Source organism: Montipora foliosa, unplaced genomic scaffold (genome assembly GCF_036669935.1).
Source record: "Montipora foliosa isolate CH-2021 unplaced genomic scaffold, ASM3666993v2 scaffold_405, whole genome shotgun sequence".
NCBI lineage: Eukaryota > Metazoa > Cnidaria > Anthozoa > Scleractinia > Acroporidae > Montipora > Montipora foliosa.
The window spans coordinates 265001-273434 of NW_027179707.1; positions in this window are offsets into that span (position 1 = coordinate 265001).

Here is an 8434-nt window from a genome sequence, read left to right on the forward strand (position 1 = left end):
GCAGGGTTCCTAGCACACATCTCTACCTGTTTTTGCCATGCTTATCTTTCCTTCTGATTACTGCAAAATATAACAGAAGAGCCATTTGGCGCGTTATGTAAAGCCACAGATGGCTTTTAGGGTAAGTCTAAATAATGGTCGGCTAAGCTTTTCGTCGCTTTGCCATCTTTTTCCGCGGACTGCATGTGAAAGTTATAATAACTTGAATCTGTCCTTGTACATTTTAGGTACGATAGCAAATTCGTAAACAAATACTCATGCAAAAATGGCATTTAATCCAGCAACAACCACTACTTAGCAAAATATTTCAAGATCACCTGATCATTCCGTACAGAAAGAGCAGATCCTTAAAAGGCATACTCGTTCGAGCCAAACTCTAAGCTGGCTAAAACACGTGGATAGGATTTGTGTAGGCCTGTCACCCCCATTGTTATCACTGTGATTTCTTTTTGCGATAGCGTCGATCAGCCTTTTCTCTCTCTCCATCCAAAACCACGACTACACACAAGCAAGCGACGCAAGCAATGCAATGTTGTGATAACGCGCGTTTGAAAGTCATTCTCCAGCACCAAATTCCCTGGTGGTCCAGCGGTGTTGACAGCTCAACACCTCTGAACTGTGACGTAATGAGTCACGCAAAAAGGGAAACTTACAATAACTCCGGAGTGAAAAGAGATTTCTGATTTTTCTTTCTACATAAGAAATCCTAGATCACATAGTTTATGTACGCCAAATATCACAATTTTGGAAAAATTTGACCCTCGAACCTGTTCGAGTTGGTATCCCATTCCATCTAGAATGGGATACCAACTAATCTCAAAAACGTATCCAGAAATTCTTTTAAAAAAACTATTAGAACAAAACTAATTGAATTCTAGAAACTGAAAACTCCTATGCCGAGAAAGATACCTTAAAGCCTCACTTACACCGGCAAGGTTTCCTTCACAACTTTTCCTTGGCAGTGTAAAGGGAGTAATATGACAATTTTTTCCTTGACAAGTGTCCTTGTTCAAAAACTGGCATACTAGTTTTTCAACAAGGACACTTTTCAAGGAAAAACTTGTCAAGGACGATATTTGCTAGTGTAAATTACTTGTCAAGTGCACTTTTCAAGGAAAACTTGCTATATTTTCCATTTACATTACCAAGGAAAACTTGTCAAGGAAAAACGTTTCAAGGAGAACTTGCTAGTGTGTACAGTGGGAAAGTTTTCCTTGACAAGTGGCTTGTCAAGGAAAACTTGCTGGTGTAAATGAGGCTTAACTAACAAGATAAAGAATTAAATTCTAACTGAAGTTAAGTTTAGTGCGTAGTTTTCCTCTTTACATATTGTTCTTTTACCTAGACTGCTTTCTTCTCCTTTTCTCCTAAATCCCTCTACCTTTTAAATATTTGAAAGCACGAAGAGTAATGTTTACATATTGTTGTTGTAGCAGAGCTCCGCGCGTGCCGAAGGCGCGCGCACGCGGAGCATCATAGTTAAGAAAATATGGTAGTAACCCATAGATGCGAGAAAATGTTGTTTTGGTCACCGTACGACCCTACCACCGTCCACCCCTCTATGTATGCCACTGTGACCAGTATCTCGTGAACACTTCACGGGCTCAAGTTTAGAGCTGATCAAGGAGGCAATACTCCAGCTGAGGAGGCAATGCTCCAGCTCTAGCTAGTTTAAGGCAGCGAAAGACGAGATACAAAAACCCTCAACTTGTCGCGCAACATTGTTTCGTTACAATTTTTTGTCGATGTTTCCCGTTTTTCACCTTGCGTGATCAACTTGAACCGCAAGAAAAACATTTGTTGCGGGTTGAAGAAATTCAGGGCGCTGATTGGTTGATTTGCTAGTGCACGAGCACATTTGTTGCGCGACAAGTTGTGAGCTTGATGAAAAACGAGCAACAAAGCCAAAATTGTTGCTCAGAGTAGATCCGCGCTCTACTTTTCGCAACAACTTTCTTCAATCCGCAACAAATGTTTTTGTTGCGCGACAAGTTGGTGAAAAACAGGAGACATCGACCCAAAATTGCAACGAAACAATGTTGCGCGCGAAGTATTTCGCCCCCTTTACACGACAGGACAGAGCAGCAAAACGACTGCGCATGTGCAAGGTGTCATGACAACAAGAGCGACACCGCGGCAAAATGAGTGCGCAGGCTTGAGCCACGCGCGAGTCGTTTCCACGCGCGAGGGACTGGTACCAATTAAATTTGCAATAGAAACAACAGCGCGGCAAAATGGCGGCAATTTAAATTCTCTGTGTTTGTTTTCATTTTGCGATGATAAGGACAACACTACTTTGATAAGGTTTAAATTTGAAGAGAGCTTCCTGAAAGACTAATCTTCCGTGTGTCTTTTCAAACCAAAAACTATAGTTCAAACCAGGAGAATTTTACCTTGCATTCGAGCGCTAGATCAAAAGGTCGAAGTTCGTAATGTTATTAGTCGCAATGGTCTCTGCTTTGGTAAACCTCTGGGGGGAAAACTGTGCACTGAGAAGGAAACGACGGGTAAACATCTTTGCAAGGGCACAATGATAATTCCTTCTGCGAAGATGGCTTATGTTGCTCCTGTTGAATGAGGAAATCGTCTGTTTCTTTCATTGGAATCATTTGAAAGTGAGAAATAAGCTTAAGTTCTTTTCATGCACGCATCCCACTCATTCGGCAACTTGGATAAGTCACTTACCTGCCCTCCATTCTCATATTTTACAACACTAGTTACTTTTACAAGAGCGAGGCAATAAAGAAAGAAAATATGTCTTAATTTTAAGAGAGGATCGCAAAAAAGTTTTGAAACTAAGTATAAATTTGACTCCAATGCTACTTGATGTTTCCCTTTTACTTGGAGTTTGGTAGTGGTCCATCGTTGAAAATATTTTTCCAGTATTTTTCCTGCAGCTGGCTGGTAACTGTAATTTTTTTCTCCAGCTTTGTCAATCACCTTGTAGAGCCTTGCTGGGATGAGGGTGGGGAGACATGAGAATCATGATAATGAAATAAGAAACCATTCACCTGCATGTGTTTGGAAAATACTGATTTCACTTTTGCATGCATTGCACCAGCAAAAATCCAGCCTAAATTTTGCACTGTGTGTAAAGATACTGAGAGAGGAATGTAATCATACATCCAGCAAAACTAGAGGCATTCTGCTTCATACTTTAACATTTTATTATGCACAACTGATTCAGTTTCACTACCCAATGATAGACCCACAATGGCTCTATCTGGACCCACAATGACTCTATCTGATTCCTTTTCAACAACAACTACTATGGTATGTGTTACCACAAAACACAATGTACAGTAACTCAAATATCTCTCTAATTTTATTGTTGTAAGTACCGTATATTCATTATTAAGACTATTACAAGTAGGAGCATTCTCAGAACTTAATATCCAAACCCATGCTCAGCAAGAGAAAGACTAGAATAACATACAGCTGTATTAATGAAAGTAAAACAGTTTACTTCAATTAAAAAACCAAATTATATTTGCTTGTTCAAACATTGACTTAGAAGGTGTGGCAAGTAAATAATTATCGTCCCTTTTCTAGACAATTTTGAAGAGCTGTTTGGAAACCATCTTGTATTAATCACTGACATGCTCACATCTGTGATGTTTAATTTGCTGTAATACTGTTGTCATCATGCAGGATCTCATGCAGGAAAAAATGAGAGATGAATAACAACCCTGGCTTTTTTCATCATAAAACCAATAAAATATTCAACGCTGAAATCCTCATCACAATCTCTGAAAACAATCTGGAATGTTGCTTGCCATGCATGGTTTGACCAGATCAGCACACACACACCAGGAAGAATTTTAGACTCAAGCACTGCAATAAGAATAAATGACATGTTTAAGAAACAACAGGAAACTGATCAAAGTAAAACAATAATATAATTATCATTTGGTCATTTTCATGCACAGATGTCACTTAAGATACTTGAAAAAAACATGGAAATCTGTGCTCTATTTGTAAAGATCCCTTTATAAAAAAACTAAACAACTTAACTGACTCCCTTAATAAGAGGTTTTGTCTAACAATGCAGATAAAAAACAGTTGCTCACATCTTGAAAGTAATGACAGTCAAAATGACAGCCAGCCAGATATCAACACTTTCCACAAGATTTCTTCAGGTCAGATGACTGGGACAATGAAATCAACAGAAATCTAGAGATCAATTAAATTTAATCATACCACAACCTGGTGTGTCGTGCAAAGCAACACAGAGCCGGAAAAGAAAGAGCATCACCATCATGACCATACAAACCATTGCTCTTGCTGTGGAGAACCAGGTCACAGAAAAATCCATGGCTCTCGTAGCACATGTCAGAGGTTAAAACTTCTGTTTTGTCAAAACCCTCCGCGTTTTTAGAGGAATTGCCCTTAGGCGAAAAACAGTAAACGAAAAATGTTATTAGTTTAAAATTTACAACTTTTAGGTCTTCAACGGTGTGACCGAAACACGAGCAAACATGGTTTGGCAAAGATAACTTCCATGGAAACGACATAAACAAATAAATATTTCATGCCTAAAATAAGCTTACCTCTTTTGACTTTCTCGTTGGAAACAACTCGGAACTACTGTTTAGTTTTTCTGTCGAGTCCATGTTGAGCGGGAGATCTTGATCATCAAAAGGCCCAATAGAACTTTTCCTTCACCGCCGAATAAACTCAAAAACAAAGAGCTCAAAAGCTCGAATCAAATGAATCAAATGTGTTCGAAGCGGAGCATGCGCACTCATTTTGCCGCGGTGTCAACAAGAGCAAATTTCGGCTCCAACGTGATGATGTGAAGTTGTGCTGTCGTTTTCTTTTCTTTTGGCACCAAACCGCGAATAGTTCCTTCTTCTGCTTTCGCAAATTATAATTTGACATCTGGAAGGTTTATATCGACGTTTTTTTCGCGAAGATATATCGAGGAATAAGTTAAAACTTGGGTATATCCTGCGTGATCGGCGAAAAAATATTGGGGAGTTTGAGCACGTATGTTTTTGAGACGCGGACGGCGACCGGAAGTGAGCTGTTTTCCATTTTAACTTGTCTGTCCACTACCACATTTATATTGATAAGTATCTTTCCTCCATTAGAGATGATTAGTATAAAATATATGAGACACCACTGTCCTGGTACGCGAAATTTTCTTTTCCGGTTGCCGTCCGCGTCTCAAAAGCGCGCCTGCTGAAGCTCCCTAATACCGACTCCAAGCGTTCTTCCCGAATCAAAGATCTGTCACGAAGGGTATTGTTTTGCGGTCTATTTTACATCGTTTTATGTGCTGTCCCTTTCCAAGAAGCTCGTGTATCTTCGTTCAGTTGTTTTAGACTGTGGCCCTTTTTGCATAAAGTCTTGAATATTGAAAGGTGAGTAACGAATTTTATTCCTTTAATTTACATGTAGACAGCGCTTACGATGCTCTTTTGATTTCGTGAACAACAGCTAGTTGAACTTTGATTTCTTTAGACTGTTTAGTGGTTGCATCGGCTAATTGAGAATTACATTTTACAGCTAACTGACCGAAAACCTTTTTTGCAGTAGCCCATATAAACGCTCGTTCAACTCACCTTGTATTTAAAAATATATATTTTAATATAAGCTTACTGTATTATAATCTTACATAAGCTTTTATGTAAGTGTCATTAAAAACCAGCTGTGTCATTCATTTTGCAATAAATTCAATAAACAAGCTTGAGATCAGTGAAACATTATACAATGCAATGAAAAAATGAAACTATTTACAAGTATGAAATGTCATCACAATAACAGTTGAACTTCATAATGATTGCACAATATGTACTCTACTTCGTTGCATCAACTGCATGAATCCTTCAAAACTGTGCACACAGAATAATTATTAAGGAAATGCTACTTGGGGTTCTTTCAGTCTCTTTGAATCTAACTACAGCATGACAGGAGGCTGTGTCCTGAAAGTTTTTCTCATGTTAACAAGTGCTTGTTGCATTTTATTACAGACGACTTGCTCATCTATACCACCGGAACAAATACAATTTCTCCTTTAACTTTGACCTCCACAGGCCTGTGAACGGACACGTCTGGAGGACGTAATACTGCTGGAATTTGTTGGTCCACCAAGCCTGGTGCTATGTGAATTGCACGGAAGAACTATAGTTTTGTTGGAACCTTTTTGGCCTGAATGTTATGATAATCGTCTATCAAAAGTTCATCTAGAGAAAAAGAGGACAATTTATTGGTCTTAATCTTAATTTTTATCCTTCATTAACTTGACATGCAGTTAAGATGAACAAAAGAATATTGCACACTTTCCTTAGCAGTACCAGTGGACTAATAATATGAAGCCATTATGTCTTCTTGCAGTATTTTAAATAAAATTTATACATGTCTGCACTCTGGAGCGACTACACTATTGCTACTTAGTTCTTATTAACCGAGCGGGAGGTCTGTATGGGAGAATCTTGACCGAGTTCGCCTGTACAGACCGAACGCAGGTGATGGTCTCTACCAGCGGACGCGAGCAGCAACCAGCAAGCGTACCAGCAGCCCATTATGTTGGATAGGTCCCTTTGGTCGATAACCAATAGAATATGCTTTTCGATATAAGTAATATATTATTTTAACCAATGGTAAAGCGCCATATATTGAGCTCATTTTACCATTGCTCTCAACCACGACGCGTGGGACCATTCAAAAATTGGCGTCCGCCAAGTTGAACCACATTATACAAAATCTCCCTTAGGAAGCTTTCCTTTTTATAGGTCACCCCCACGCGGTTTAAACGGGATCCCCGTTTTAGCAACAGTTGACCTCCGTCTCCTTGGGCCCTGGGTGAAAATTACCGGATTGCTATGGTTTTATTCTATCATCCCCCAGCTTCCCTCGAAGGCATTGCGCGACATTGCGCAGTCGTTTTGGACAGCTCTGTCTAGTTTTCAAGACATACATCCTTTGATATGGGACTATCAATGTCTAGGGTCCCCATTTGACACCTTGTCAAAACAAGGCTTGACAGATGACCAGGATCGGTTGTTTGATTCGGATAGCAGGCTCAAAGCAAACGTCAGACATTCAACGTTCACATGAGCATAAGCGAGCCTTATTTTTTTCTGCTCCCCTTCCTACTTCACCGCATCTGCCGTCTTTTCCCATCCTGTTTGCTACGTACGCGGCTACACTGGCCGATGCCGATCGTCATCAAAACGTTCCTCTGACTAGTTTGACAGCTTTTTTGATGTTCCCAGTGAGTCTGTTCAGGGTAGAAAACGGGTTTGGAACAATATTTTTTTTGATCGCAAACGGTGACTATCTGTCTGAGGCCAAAAAACGTAAACCCTACCAAAAGCAGCAAACAATGCTCCTTACAAACTTTAATAGATATCTGAATGGATCCCAATCTTAGCATGTGCTCGCATTTCACAGATCTTCTTTTACATCTTACTTGAATTACGTGTTTTTCCAATTAAAAACAAAGAGAGAAGTCAGTCACGAAAATTTAAAACCCTCAGTTATTTACATATTTAGTAAATACCATTCATTCATTCAGTTAACTGAGTGAAAACTCCCTGACTTTTCAAGTCATATACAGGGACGGCGGGAGCCGGGGGGGAACTGGGGGGTTTAGGCGCCCCAATTTCAAGCACAAAAAAAAGTACGTCGTAAAACATCTCTCATTTTACGGTTGATCCACGTTTATGTTTTTGATATCGTGTGTCGCAAATGCCTGAAAGTAGCATTTCCGAGCTATAAGATTTCAAATCTTTCTAGCGGTGAATTTCCCAGAAACCCCCTACAAGTTGGCGGTCTCCGGCACTTGCGTGTTACCCAGCCCCCCCAATACAAATTGCGCTCCGGCCGCGTCCCTGCATATAGGGGGAAAACCTAAACTGGCTCCGAGCGAGAATCTACAACGCAATAATCAAACAGAGCTGCTTTTGAACTCTGTGGCATTTTTAAATGCGTATAACAATGGATTTTATAAGAGAAGTGTCCGTAAAATTAAGCAATGTTGAATATAATAACATGGAGCCTTGTTGGGTGGAAGAAATTGTTTCAAATAATTTCACCTGGAGAAAACCATAATCATAAAGACCGCCAATTGGTAATGGTGTCACTAGAATTAACGATACAATTGTTACAATGAACAGTATCTTGGTCATCTTTCTTTTTCTTTCTCTTCTGATTGCCACTTCATTACACAATAACATTAGTAGCGATGGACGAGTCTATAGCTTAAACCCACCAATAATATCAGAAGGCATCACCACATAACAAAGACGAAGTACATCTTTGATGCCCTGGCTACCCATACACGATTGAACTACAAAGCGAGTAATATCTGAGAGTCCTAGAAAAATGGGGAACAGCGATAGCTGTGTGACAGGGCAGTTCTTAACCAAACACCCGCAACAGCCTGCTCCCAATATCTTGTCTTTTTGATGAGGCGATGCTTAAATGG